The sequence below is a fragment of the Tamandua tetradactyla genome, chromosome 19 (genome assembly GCF_023851605.1).
Source record: "Tamandua tetradactyla isolate mTamTet1 chromosome 19, mTamTet1.pri, whole genome shotgun sequence".
Lineage (NCBI taxonomy): Eukaryota > Metazoa > Chordata > Mammalia > Pilosa > Myrmecophagidae > Tamandua > Tamandua tetradactyla.
In genome coordinates, this window is record NC_135345.1 from 65102986 (window position 1) to 65118844 (window position 15859).

General features: G+C 33.0%; 1 long non-coding RNA gene across 1 annotated transcript in view; it reads left to right on the forward strand.

The window, feature by feature from the left end:
• LOC143663689 (uncharacterized) overlaps positions 1–8274 on the forward strand; it is a 148173-nt gene extending 139899 nt beyond the window's left edge. The window contains exon 3 of the long non-coding RNA XR_013166123.1: positions 8190–8274. This is a non-coding gene — a long non-coding RNA (uncharacterized LOC143663689). The remainder of the gene's footprint in view (positions 1–8189) is intronic.
• The last annotated feature ends 7585 nt before the right edge of the window (positions 8275–15859 follow it).

The following is a 15859-nucleotide window of genomic DNA, read 5'->3' on the forward strand; positions in this document are numbered from 1 at the left end:
TACTGTTGGAGTGCCTTGTAGCTTGCTTTGACAAATAGAATATGGAAGGAACAAAAATAGGACAAAAAATATTCTTTGACAAATAGAATATGGAAGGAACTGACAGATTGCAGTTCTAAGCAGTGATGTTAAAGGAACGTCATGTATTTCTGCCAGTCACCTTTTGTTTCTGCCAAAATAGAAGATGCTCTTCCATCCTAGTGTCCAGAATGAAAATGCATGAAAAGAAGACCCAAATCTGGCACTTCTGAATGAGAAATAAATGCTTAAATACTGAGAATTTTTACATAAATTTTGACAGAAAAATCATATATATATATATTTATATATTTCATATGTATCATTTCTGTTTGTCTCTTTTTCTGTTTACTTTTCCATGCATTTTACTACCTTAGAGTTAATACCTTTGCCCCCTCTGTCTTAATTTGCCAGGCTGCTCTGACAAGTATCACAAAATGGATTTGTTTAAACAGTGGAAACTTATTGGCTCTAGCTACTGAACCTAGAAAAATTCCAAAATACAGGCACCACTAAGGCAATGCTTTTACCCCAAAGTCTGTAAAATTCAGGTGCTAGCTGCCGAGTTTCCTCAGCTTTTATTTCTCTTTACCTCACCTGGCTAAGACCTCTCAGTCCAATTAGGCTTGCAGCTATGCCTTGTGGCTTTCCCTCACCTATCTTCCTGTTTGCTTCACTTTATAAGGGCTCTGGTTATTGGGATTAAGCCCCATTCTCATTCAATAGGGCCACATCTCAACTAAAAATAACATCTCCAAGTGGCCCTTCTTCAATAGGTTCATTTTTCAGGGTACATAGCAAAATCTACCACACCTCCCTAATAAGAAAATTGCATTCTTGTAGTGATTTTGACTTCCACTGTTTAATCTATAGCTTAAGTGAATGCTATCATTGTAATTTTAAAATGCAGCATATGTTATTTTATGTCATATAAAAATAATTTATTTCCAAGTAAATACACCCAAAAACCCCTGAAATCAGAATATTACTATTGGGTATGAAATGTTTGCATTCATGATTAATACCTTTTTATTTTAACTTATTTTTTATTAGAGAAGCTGAGATTTACAAAGAAAATTATGTAGCAAATATAGAGTTCCCAAATACCTCCAATCCTCACACTGTTTTCCCTGCTATTAACACTTTACATTAGGGTGATGACTTTGTTAGAATTGACGAAACAGTATTATAATTATACTATTAACTAATTTCCATAGTTTATATTAGGAATTATTGTTTATGTTATATAGTCGTGTGTTGTTTTTTTAAAAATTATTTTCTAGAAACATATATACTATCTAAAATTTTCCCTTTAGACCAGTTTCAAATATGCAATTAGTTGGTGTTAATTATGTTTACATTGTTGTGCTGCTGTCACCAGTATCTAAACACTCCTGCATACCTGGGATAAATCTCATGTGGTCATGTATAAGGATTTTAACATGCTGTTTGACTCGGTTGCTAGTAATTTGTTAAGGATTTTTGTATCTAAATTTATGAGGCATATTTGTCTGTAATTTTCTCTTCTTGCACTATCTTTTTCTGGTTTTGGAATTAGTATAATATTGTCCTCATAAACTTAATTAGGACATGCTTCATCCACTTCGGTTGTTCAGAAGAGCAGGATTGAAATACATTTTCTTATAACATTTAGTGGTATTCACAAGTAAAGCCACTCTAATCCTGGGCTTTTCTTAATTGGAAATTTTTTTATCATTAGTTCAATCTATTTACTTGTTATTGGTCTTCTGGGAACTTCTATTTCTTCTTGAATCGGTGTGTATAGTTTGTGTATATCTAGGAATTTATCCATTTCATTAGATTATTTAATTTGTTCACTAAGTTGTTCATAATATCCTATTATAATCATTTTTATTTCTGTGATTTCATTTATAATGCACCCTTATATTTCTGCTTTTAGCTATTTGCATATTCTCCCTCTTTTTTTTTTGTCGGTCTAACTAAACATTTGTTGGTTTTATTTATCTTTTCAAAGAACCTCCTTTTTGTTTTGTTGATTCTTTCTACTGCTTTTTAATTTTTTATTCTTCATTCACACATCTCCATTCTAATCTTTGTTAAGATCTTCCAGTTTTGAGGTCAGACTCTGATTGGAGGTCTTTCTTTCTTTTTTTCTTTTTTTTAGTGTACACATTCAGAGCTATACATTTCCTTCTCAGCATAGATTTTTCTGAATCCCAAAGGTTTGGTACGTTATTTTCAGTTTCATTCACTTCATATTTCATGATACTCCTTGTGATTCCCTCTTTGACCCATTAGTTGTTTAAGAGTATGCTGTTAATTTTCACATATTTGTGAATTTTCCATTTCTCTTTCTGTTATTAATTTCTAGCTTCATTCCATTATAGTTAGAGAATACATTGGATGATTTAAATATTTTTGAATTTATTGAGACTTGTTTTAGGAACTTTATTTATGGTCTATCCTGGAGAATAACTCACGTACATCATAGAAGAATGTGTATTCTCATAGTGTCGGGTGAAGTACTATATATAAGTCTATTAGGTCTAACTGGTTTGTGGTATATGTACCAGTGTGAAGCTGTTATATACCTAAGAAAAGCCCTGTTTAAATCCTCATCTTATCTTGTGGGAACATCCACTTCATTTAATCCTGGTTCAGTATTGTAGGTGGGAAATTTTGATAGATTATCTCCACTCTATGTAGATGGGGAATGCCCACTTTTGGGCATGACTTTTTGATTAGGTGGAGATGTGACTCCAGCCATTCCATGTGGGTCTTGATCAGTTTACTGGAGACCTCAAAGAAGAAACATTTTGGAGACAGTAGAGCTGACACAGATGCCAACACTTGTAGAACAGAGAAACAGATGTTTGAAATGCCTGGAGCCCAGCAGACATTGTGATGTAGCTTCCCATGAGATGTTAAGCAAGCAGAAGCTGGGGAGAGCCTAGGGAAGCCAAGAGATGAAAGCCAGCCTGGGAGAAGCAAAGTGAGTAACCCCCACAGGAACAGAGGCTGAAAACAAGGGAGCCATGAGTAGAGCACCAGCTGATGCCAGTCAAGTGCCTTCCCAGCTGACAGAGATGTTAAGACATCAGCCTTTATTGAGTGAAAGGGACTTCTTGTTGGTGCCATAATCCAGGACTTTCACTTCCTTAGAGATGTAAACTCATAACTTATTAAATTCCTTTTTTAAAAGTCATTGCATATCTGATATGTTGCATTCTGACAGCTAAACAAACTTATATAGTATCATGTAGCTTTATATTTACTTATTGATCTTCTATCTGGGTGTCCTATACATTATTGAAAGTGGTATATTGAATTCTACTTCTATTAATGTAGAATTGAATATTTCTATCTTCAAATATTTCAATATTTACTTCATATATGATGGGCTTTGCCTTTAGGTACTTATATGTTTACTTATGATTGGCATGTCTTCTTGTTGAAATCCCTTCATCAGTAGATAATGACTTTCTTTGAAACAGTTTCTTCCTTATTGTCTTCCTTAATATTTCTTTCTGCTATTATTTGCATGGTGCATTATTCTTCATTCTTTGGCTTTAACCTACGTGTGTCTTTGAATTTAAGTGAATTTCTAGTAAACGACATATAGTTGTGTGTTAGTTAGATTCAGTTGTCAACTTGGCCAGGTGAGCATACCTAGTCTTGTTGCTGAGGACATAAGCCAATGGTGCGTGAACCTCATCTGTTGCAAATTACATCCGCAGTCAGCTAGGAGGCGTGTCTGCTGCAATGAGTGACGTCTGACTTAATTGGCTGGTGCTTAAATGGGAGATTGCAACGTAGCACTGCTAGCAGCTTGGCATTCCTCATCTCAGCACTTGCAGCTCAGCCCGGGCCCTTGGAGATGGAGAAAGAAGTCACCCCGGGGAAAGTTGTTGGAACCCAGGGGCCTGGAAAGAAGACCAGCAGAGACCATCCTGTGCCTTCCACGTAAGAAAGAACCTCAGTGGAAAGTTAGCTGCCTTTCCTCTGAAGAACCAACAAAATAAATCCCCTTTTATTAAAAGCCAATCCATCTCTGGTGTGTTGCATTCCAGCAGCTAGCAAACTAGAAGTTGGGTCATGCTTTTTTTTACCCATTTTGCCAATTTCTGTCTTTTAACTAGGGACTTTAGTCAATTTACATGTAAAGTCACTACTGATAATACAAGACTTTATGTTGTTATTTTGCTATGTAGCCTTTACAAATCTCATAATTTTTTGTTCTACAATTCTTTAATTAATACCTACATGATGCTTATTTGATTTTTATTTTTTTTTAGTGTCTAGGTGAGGGTCTTCTGATTGTGTGCATGTATTTTTCATGTATTTTTATGGTTACCATGGGGCTTAAATTAACACTCAAAATCTATAACAGTCACTATTTTATTTGATGACAACTTTACTTAAATAGCATACTAAATTCCTATTTCCCTATGCTCCACCATCTTTTTGCTTTACTTGTTATAATTCATATATTTTTATATTGTATGTATAAAGTTTTAGATTCATCATTATTTTATGCATTTATAATTTAGGCCTGTAAGAAGTAGAAAGTGGAATTACATTCCAAATATGCAGTACAACAGAATTGGTATTTATAATGACTCATGTGATTACCCTTACTAGTGATCTTTATTTCCATCTGCTATTTCAATCCACTTTCTAGTGTCCTTCATTTCAGTCTGAAGAACTCCATTTACCATTGTTGTAGGAAAGATTGTAGCTGATAATCCCTCTCAGCTTTTGCTTCTCCCTTATTTTCATTGATGGTCTTACTGGGTATAAATTTCTTGCTTGTCAATTGTTTTCTTTCAACAGTTGAAATATTTTTTCCCATTGCTTTCTTGCCTCCATGGTTTCTGATGAGAAATTGATGCAGTCTTATCAGGGACCCTTGTAGATAATGCACTGTTCTTCTCTTGCAGCTTTCAGAACTCTCTTCTTGTGTATTAACAGTTTGACATTGTTTGGGCACGGTTGCCTTCAAATTGAACCCTTTTCAAGTTCATTGGGCTTATTCAAAGTTTTATTTATATATCTCATTAAATTTGTGGTGTTTTCTGCCATTATTCTTTGAATATTCTTTCTGTCCCTTTCTTTCTTCTTCTGGGATTCCTATAATGCAGATATCGGTATGTCTGATGATGTTCCACTCATCTCTTTGGACATGTTCAGTTTTTTTCATTCTTTTTTCTTCTACTCATCCCAAATCATTTTAATTATCTTGTTTTTGAGTTCACTGAATCTTTCTTCTTCCAGTTGATATCAGCTGTTGCAATATTTTGCTTAGGGAATTTTTCATTTCATTTCATTTAAAATATTGTACTTTTTAACCTCCACTACTTCAAGTGGCTTCCTTTCAAAATTTATATCCATTTAGTGAGATTTTCATGTTGTTCCCATCATTTTTCTGATGCCTTCAGTTCTTTCTCTATGTTTACCTTTATCTCCTTGCACACATTTAAGAAAATTTTAAAAGTCTTTTCTATTACATCCAAAATTTGGTCTTCTTCATTGCTGGTTTCTGAACTTTTTTTTTAATTTTGACCCTTTGGATGTTCCATCATTTATTTTTTTGTTTGTCTGTCTTACCATCATTCACTCTGGGATTTAATCTTTGAGATGTCTTTTCCTCAAATTTTTATACAGCTAATGGTATAGCACTCAAAATTTCCTTGAGTGCTAGGAGCTAACGAAACAAATCTATGCAAAAAAAACACCTTTTGTAGGCTAAAGGGAAGTGCCTGAAACTGTAGAGCAGTGTTCCAGTAGCCATGTTTCTTGACGATGAATGTATAATGATACAGCTTTCACAATGTGAATATGTGATTGTGAAAACCTTGTGTTTGATGCTCCTTTTATCTACATATTGACAGATAAGTAAAAATATGGATTAAAAATAAATAATGGGGGAAAAATGTTAAAGTAAATCGGGTAGATTGAAAAAAAACCAACTTTCACAAACTTTGCACATTGGCAAAAAGCCCCTGTTTGGAGGGTGCTCTCCTTCGTTGTTCAGCCTTCCTACCAAGAATATCAACCTAAAGTGAAAGTGAAAGTCTCCATTTTTTTTGTGCCTGTGTTCCTGTCCTTGGCTTATGCTGGTTTGTTGGTGGCATTAGGAAGTTCCCCTTCACAGGAATCTCAATATCCCCTCTATTCCTTATGAAATAGACTTTCACCCCCTAGACGGAGCTCTACTGTATACATTTAAAGCCTAGAATCCTCTGCCACAACCCTTTCTAGTATAATTGTTTCTTTCACTGCTTTAGCTGTCAAGAGGTACTGCTTGCAGAGCAAGTTTTGGAAGGGTGAGCTAGATTCGTGTTTAATCTTTCAAGCTGCCACCAGATAGATTGACACTCACATACAGACACTGCTGTATGTGCACAGAGGTGTCTGTGCTCCCTCTGACAGTGACCCGCACGGGAAATGTAGGCAGGCTACACTTTGTGCCAAAGAGGGGGTGGGAGAAGGACCAGCAAATACATCACAAATTGTCCTACCAGTTTTGAAGCAGTTTTCTTGATTTGGCACTCTTCCAGTTACAGCAAACTTTTAACTGCTTTCTGAAATTATGGGGAATGATACTTTGCTGTTTTTGCTCATTGTTAAAATATTCTGTGGGCGAACAGTGGCAGGGCAGTTCTCACATTACTGTCTTGGTCAAAGAGACATCTAAAAATTATTTTTAATAGATTTAGTGTTCATTGCTTAGTTGATACCTAACCTTTTGTTTCACTGATGTTTAATTATAATTTTGGTATTACATGTATGCATACCAGTAGTTAAGTTGTCTACTACTAGATATGAAGGCAAAATATCTTGTGACTTAATTATCTACCTAGTTATCTAAGTAGTCAAAATATCTGCATAGACATTCAGCATAATTTTCAAACTAGAAACCCACTCTGAAAAAAGAAAAATAAAGTTGACAATATTTTCTATGAAAACAATTTAATATTACCAATTATTTATTGCTTACAATAATAGTTTTCATTCATTCTGATCATCTATACTTTTATATATGCATCCTATTTATATATTTCTCCCTTTCAAACAGACTCATACAGACCAGGTGTTTCTCCCTTTCTTAGCCTCAACACTTAGATTTTTTAAGTCAAGGAATTAGTATTATTTTCCAGCATGATTTTAAAAGACACAATAAGAATCCTCGGGTCAATTAGTGCTTTCTTTAATATTAAAATGTGCAAATCCAATACATTTATCCTGTGTATTTGATTTAAAGTCCATTTTTATTCACAGATTTCAAAACAGACAATTATTTATTTTTCACCTAATGTAAAAAGTTATTCTTCAAAAACATAGTTTCTCTTTACACTAAAGAAAGGTAGTTAATGTGCTTTAGTATTTTATTTGTTTTTCACTTGGGCTTTATATGTGGAAATTTAAGAATCAAAGATGTTGAACTTCTAGACTATAAATCCTTTTGGCAACTGACTCTGTAGTATCCATTCAGCCATCTTTACTTTTCTATTTATGAAATATATGATTTATGAGATTAGACTTTCTCTCACAGGGGCTGTGAATTTTCCAAGCTAATGGACAGGAACTCTATCTTCTTTTTCTGTTCTGTATAAAGCAAACAAAGAAAAGAAAAGCTGATGGAATTTCAAAAGTGTCAATCAAGCAGCTGTTGCGAATTTGAAAAGCACAAGGCACTAGCGTTCCTGACAGGATGACATACGTATGGCTTTTGATAGAAATCACTTGGAATCTAAGTGACTTGCATAGGGTGGTATTTGACAGCTGATTTGTACAAGTAACTGAAGAAAGCAGTAAGAGCAATGTGAAAATAGTAAATACTACAGAAGGAACAGTCCATTGCAAAAAGGTGGTGAACAACTAATTTTCCCTACAACAGCCATACTAATACTTCTTCTTGCATTTAAACTTCATACACTATCTAAAATTTTATATATGATCCAATGAAATAGTAACATGAACTATGCAAAATTTTATTTAGTTATTTATTATTTAATATCTCCTTCCACTGGAATATGATTTCCCAAAGACAAACATTTTTGTCTAGCTCATTGAGCAGCATATTTCCAGGCAGTAGAAAAAGGCCTTGTACATAATTAATAGTCTCTGAACTTTGTTGATTGGAGAAATAAGATAAACCAGTGATATAATACTATGTATTCTTTCAGCTGAAGTCTTCCTAGCAGTTTCAACTTGAACTGTGAAGACAAAATAAGCATTGAATAAACATTAAAATCTGTCAGAAGTGTGAAATACATACTTAAGGTAGGTGTAAATCATATATCACATATCATCATATAGATGTGTCCTATTCAATTTGTTAATTACCTCATTTTGGAAATACAAGTTTATTTAAGTGTTAAATTTCTCACTCTTATAAAGGAAACTATGAAGACATATAGACACCAAAATCCATGCAACCTTTCCTTCTTGGGCATAAGGAAGACTACAATTCCCTGTACTGCTATAGTCAAACAGGGTCATATGACTAAGGCAGACCAATGGACTATGAGCAGAAGCAGTACCAGAAAAATATCATAAAAATTTGTCATTTATGCACCATCAAGTTTATGAGAAAGAATGTTTTTATTATCTTTGAAGTTACTACCTGAGCATGATCCTCAGTTAACCACTAGTTATTTTTTTACTTATTTTTTTTTCCTTTGCAGTTTGAATTCCTAAGTTATTATTCTTCTTTGAGTATTTTACAAATGTGCATGAGCAGAAATACTTTTTTTTTTTCTCCCAGAGACTTTATTTTCTGGGGTCCTGAGATGCATCAAAATTGCTTCTTGTAGCTTTAAGCAATCATTTTTACAGCTTTATAGTGTTCCATTACTTGAACATATTTCCCACAGAAGACAGAACATTTTGCTGCAAAATTTTTGTAAGCTGTCTATACGATGGAAAGAAATGGGAGAATAGCATACAACCACATTGACTTTTTTATTTTCTTCTCTCTCTCCTTTGGTCTGTTATACAGAGAGAAGGAAATCGAATAGTATTTTTAAAAACTTTATCCATTGAGTTTAGAAACCCTTTCAGGGCTTGTTAAAACCATACTTTCAAAAGAAAATCACACTACATTTTAAGATTTTAAATAAGATGTATATCAAAATAAAATCTCATTGTTTATATGTTATTATATTTAATAAACAATACTTTCTATAAACATGAGATAATTAACTTTTAAAAGTTAAATATTCTTTATTTCTTCTTTGAAGTTTCTGTATTTATATTTGATTAAAAGTGAATGCAAGGATATGGTGTTAATTTATAATATGTATGTTTTAATGCAAACGTTTTAAGTATATAAAATATGTGAAATTCATATAAATAGGCATAAAAATTGAACTTATTCTAAAACTTTAATATATTCTCTGTGCTTCCACAGTCCATATGGAAGAAGAATTTACAAATATCTATTGAAATTGATGTACTAGGCAGAACTTTTGAGAGAAAATTATTTTAGTTTTCTTAACTATAATTTTTTAGTTTCAATATATTAATACCACTTTGTCTCCAAACATTTGAATAATTAATATAACATAGCCATGTGATAGCCTATGTGATATATTCATGTGTATAATTGTATATACGTGTGTGTGTGTGTGTGTGTGTATATGATTATGCAAAATATAAGGATTCCTTGAAAAACCCTGTATAGTAGGTTCATTAACCTGAACTATACAGATTGGTTTTGTGAGTTCTGTAGTTTTTAAACTTGTTTATAAATACCTACATGATCTTTGGAGAGGGTCCGTAAATATCTATTTGATATGTAACTGTTACCTAATAAGGCTCTAAATTTGTTTTTATAACATAGACACAATGCTTATCCATATCTCATACTGGAAATCTTGGATTAATAAGATCAGTTTGGATTTGTCTTAATTATCTTTTGCCATAAATAATATTTTTGAATTCTAAATACTTACTCTTCCTAAAGAGTCACAGGTTTATTTTGGGTCTCTTCTTTACTATAAACTTTTATCTGAGTTAGAAGCCATGCAAGCAAACAAATCAAAAGTGTGAAAGGCCAACATCAGAAAGAAGTTTGTTGTGTATCACATAAAAATGTCCAGACTAGGGAAAACAGTACCTTGCTTCTCCTGAGTCTATATTTTTGTGACCCATAATTGCTAGCATATCATTGTTTATGGTTGCAAAAAGGCCTCAAAATTTACAGAATGTTTTAAAGTAGTATACATTTAATGAATGTAAATAAATACCCCACTGATTTAAAAATTTCTTTTCTTAAAATAATTATTTTAAACTATCTTAATTCTCATGTATATTGGTAATGGGCTACCTTATTATCTCTACAATGGAACAAAGACCTTTTCAGTACTTATAAATCTAAGAGAGTTAATGCCAGAGTGATATTTCATGAAAAGCGCTGCCTTGAAGGAGTCTGACCATATTTCATTTTCAATAGCAGTGGTGAGTTGCCTGTGCATTCCCAAAGCTCTAGCCAGACATTTCATTCTTCATTTTCACCAGGAGTTTGCTTGCCTCCATTCTTTATTCCTCACCCTCTTTTACTTTCCATCATCACATAAACACATGTATGTTTAAGCTTAATTATGTTTCATAAGTATTCACTGACAATATCGTTAATACAAACCAATTCAGCTAGATTGAGACCTTTAATATGTGAGCAACTTATATCTTTATCAATGAAATTCCTATTATTTTGCAAGAGCATTTGTTTGTCTCTTAAGACTAAGAAAGTTCATATTCTGCTTTGCCTGATTAATAGTACTGAATTGCACTGATCTGACAAAAATTAGAATTTATAAATATATTTTATAATAATGTTGAAGATAATATTGGTTTAGGTTTATTTTCCCAAAATATATGATAATCATAAACATGGTTCAGTAATAAATAAGAATGCATTACTACCCGCTTCTTCTGAGCTTTGTGAAAAGTATTCAAATACCTCTTCTTCTATTTAATGCAAAATAGTGATTTGTCCTTTTGTGTTGCGAATTTCAGTTTTGGCTGCTATATTAAAAATGTTTAAGGAGAAACATTTCTTTATGTACTACTTTTACTATGTCTCACAAGTTCGTGTATATTATATTTTCATTCTCATTTAGTTTCAAACATGTTTTAATAATAACTACTATTTAACTCTGATCCTTTGGATATTTAGAATTGTGCTTTTTGAAATTTGATGAGACTTTATTAATGTACGATAGAGGTCAATTTTTTTTTAGAGTTCCTTCCTTATATATCTGGTAAGAAATGGCAAACCTGAAATTATCAGGTGCAGTGTTTTACAGATAGAGATTGTGTCACACTTATTTTTTGGGTGGTTAAAATACCCTGTAATTGGCCAATTTGTGTGTAGGAAGGACATTGTTTATGCATTTACTTTTCAGTTGCTGGGTCATATTTCATATGTTATTTTAATAAATGATACTTCAATACAGAGTGAAAATGGAAGCCAGATACCTTAGCATGAGGAGGGAAGTAAGGAGGAACATGGAGAATTTATAGAGTACAGGTTTTAGATATTTGAGACAGAAAGGAAGTATAGAAGTTCACTTTTCCTTTATATTTTTCTTTTTTAGATGAAAAATATTTGAAGTTTTGCTCATGATTTCTAAAAATACAACCAATATTCAACATAGAGTACCTCTGTCAAAAACTTTATGACCCCACCATTGCAAATCGAACTGTACAAAAACAGAAATACTGTAAATTTTTTTGTGTTGTTTCAATGAATATATACCAATATTTTATTTGACAATGGAATAATCTCTGCAGAGATTATATGCTGAGCCACAGAGGTCTGCCCATATGTTGATTTTTTTAAACAAATACCTGACATTCTTTAAAGAAACTAAACTGTGATTTTATTTAAAACAGGCTACACCCATATTATTAATTGAACAGTTATACATATAAACCTATTTTTAGCTTTCTCCACTCTAAGTATAATCTTAAAGAAAAAAAATTACATTATCTCAGAATGAACACTGTTAGAAAACATTATAGTCATATGGCTATACAGGAGATGAAATATCTATATATTTTTCACAAGCTACACTCAGACTACTGTGCTAATTTGACATTGCATTTTGAAACAGTGGTCTTGGCACAATATTATAGTGCTGTGACTGTAATATCTTATCTATCTGAAGACTAAACAACAAACAGACATCCCTGAAATTGCTTGTTTTACAATTGAAAATTGGTGGCTAAAATATCTCTCTGTTTGTGAAAATATTCACTTCAAAGAAAGCTTTCTTTCAGTTAAGTTCCATAAAGTTAATGCTGTCTTTAAAATTTGAGGTCTCCTTACCAAGCTTGGAAGAAAATGCTCTAAACTGGTCCATCCTTGGGGAAAACACACATTTAGAAACTTAAATCAGTTTGCAGCAACATCTCCATATTTACCAAAGCATCACAGGTTTATTTAACTATGTATTATGGTTTCTATATTTTGTATTTGGAGTCAGAGCTACTTTTGTAAATGCCGGTGTATGAAATTGTAGTAGAGGTTTGAGCATAATTGCCTCAATATGTTACTGAGTCTGTATAATAGTTTGATTAAGAACATAGATTTTGGAGTCCATACTTTGGTTCAAACTGTGTCTTTGGCATGTACAAGTTGTATGAGTTTAAACATATTATTTTATCTTTCTGTACTAATATCTCAATTTGTAAAATAAGGTTAACAATTGTACCTGATTCATAGGGTTTTGTAAATAATAAAAGAGCCCCTTAAAATGTCAATTACTTAGAACAGTTGTTACCACTTTATAAGCAATCAGTAACCATGAGCTATTATTTTAAGTTCAGGAGCTTCACTCTTCCTTTACAAATGTACTAGGTATTACCAAATTTTTAAGTTTAGAAATACCAGAGACAAAACACAAAACAGAATGGCACTTTTCTTTAATAGACTAATACTCAGGAATCTTTATATTTCTCTATATCTTACTTGTATCAGCATTACAAATGTTTTGCATGTACAGCCTAAATTCCTATACAGTTATCCAAGATAACGCATTGTAATTTTATTATAATTAACATAGATTGCTTCCTTCAAGAATAATAGCTGTTAATCCCAAATTGCAAGGAAATGCTTTAAGAACAGTAAGGGAAAAAAATCAATATTTCTACAAATAACTAAAATCCCATTTATTTTTCTCAAATTGTGGTGAATGATTTGGAAATTTGGAAACCAATTGCTTAGACATGGTTGGAATATTGAAATCTAACTCCACCTTCTAGTGTGTGTTGCCTTGCCCTGGGCACTCCTAAATATGCCTTCACATCGTCAGTAGAAAACCAGTCCTTTAGCTCTCTGCTTCATCAATGTGTTCACATTTCTTACCTTATGAACATGTGGCATATCCTATCACTTGTCTATCCCTTTGCACAGGTTATGAGCTCCTTCACAGGAGGATTTTGTCATTTTTTGGCTTTTAGACTTTAGTGAATACGGAGTACCTGGTCATTGTGTGTAATTCATGACACACAGAGATTTAAGATGACAGTGTGACTGCTCAGTAGGTGAACACAAAATTAATAGTAGGATAAGAAAGAAATGATCAGTGTAAACATAATGATTTAAGATGCATGTGTTTGAAAATGAAAATAAAAGTGTTTGAAGTGAAATTTTTTGCTGTTAAATAATATCAGTAAAATATCAGTTTTATAAGGAAAAGAAAATTTTTCTTTTCAATCTTAGGTTAAAGGGATAATTTAGAGCATCTCCTGAAGGCACTATACTTCTAAAATGCAAAGAAAAAATCCTGGGGAAGATGACAGAATGAGTACAGACTTCTCACAGAAATAACATACATATAATTACACAAATGGTCAAGAATGGATAGATAGGGCAAACCATCCAATAGCTCTGAGAGCGTCAAAAATTTTTCAGAAACTTCAAGGCTTTATCTTGAATATAGTTCGCCCGTGACAAGAATTTAAAAGCTGGTTTAAGGATTGATTTGTCACTAACTGTCCCTGAAGGATTCTTTCAGGGTTTACGTGGAAAAGAACCTTGAAGAACAACTTTAATTTGATGAGACAGAACACATGGGAGAGGGCAAATGATGGTTATGAGAGCTACTGCACATGTTGAGGATGCAAAGCAGCGGCATAATTTGCATTGATGCTACAGAAAATACAGACCGTGGTCTGTATCAAGTGAAGGTGTGTGTGTGTGTGTTTGTGCGCATGCATGTGTACACGTGTGTATTGGGGTAGGTGAGGAAATAGCTTGTCCATGACATAGTGTATCTAGAAATATCCTTAAATATAAGTAATGGGTGGGCACAAATAATAATTCGAAGCCTGACTTAATGCAAACTCGAATCCAACTCACAGCCCCAAAGAAGTAATGAAGCAATGGAGAGAAGGACATCTACTTCTGGCACTACTCCCTGTATTGGTTGTCTCCATTTTCATAATGAGCTGCTCAAGTAAACAATGTGTGATGTTATTATAGGAAATATCTCCCTTAAGCTTAGAGTTTGAAAAGATATTTAAATGAAGAACTACTGCTGAGTTCAAATAGTAAATGAAACTTCTTCACAGAACTACCTTCTGACAATAACCCCCAAAAAAGGGAAAAAAAGTTTCTGAGAAAAAAAATAACACATATCAGGAGCAAACAAGAAAGAAATAAAAGATTCTAAAGCACAATGGAAAAGTGGCACTGTCGCAGGGATCCCTATTTTGCAAAAGCCTAATTGATGGGGTTAGGGTGTGATTTTGAAAATTCTCACTAACTCCTTCCAGTTTGTGGAGAGGAGGACAGTTAATTCATATACTTGTTTTTTCTTTATCTTATCATGGAATTTACTTTCAGTCAAAAAATAAATTAAAGAAAACTGAGTCTATGCAGGCCACGGTGGCTCAGCAGGCAGAGTTCTCACCTGTTATGCTGGAGACCCTGGTTTAATTCCTGGTACCTGCCTAGGCAAAAAAAAAAAAAAAAAAAAAAAAAATAGAATCGAGGCTAAATTTCCAAGAGAAAGAGTTAAAGCATCAGATATCTACAGTGATTAGAATGAAAATATTTCTTAGAGGCGGTACCTCAAAAGAAATGGTACATTCCATACCTCCAAGTAGATGATGTAAATCCTGGAGTTGGACAGTAAGAAAATCTTAAAAGAGAGAGCAGAGTCCAGGCAATCTAATTACTTTTCTAACAAAGTTCATTCAGTACCTCAAGTCTAGGTGTTCTGTCTGCCATGCTTCTTTTTGAATACATACGCATGCACACATGCACACATGCGTATATACATACACATGCTTTTTATTTCAGTATGGATACTCAATCATCACTCTGCAAAACAAAAGCCTTTTGTATTCTATAAGAATGAATTTCATTCTTGGAGAAAGCTGCCCAAGTAATGAGCAAAAATGGAAAGAAATGTCAGGGGAACTACAGAAATGTATAACAATAAAACTGAGGAAAATTTGGCCTTTATAAAGCAAGAGACAAATTACAAAGAAGCAGTGTTTTATTTGAAGGGAACTTTTCTTGAAGCAGCAGGGATAAAAAAGACAGATGATATCAAAAAAAACTTTATGGCAATAGGATACATAGCAGACTTTAAAACTTTATTTAAAGCAAGAAGAATAAAATGAACATTGCAGAAAATTGAATCTGTTATGAAGGATAGACTTCAAATTAATATTCAGACTGCAGATGAAAAAGAACAAAAATTAAAACAGTGAGAAAAAGGAATGAGTGAAATAGAGGAACATGAAAGCAGAAACAATATAGCAAAAAAATTATTTCTGATAAAAAGAGCTAGACAGAGGAACAGAAAAATGCGAGTAAAATATTTGAGTTATAAACGCT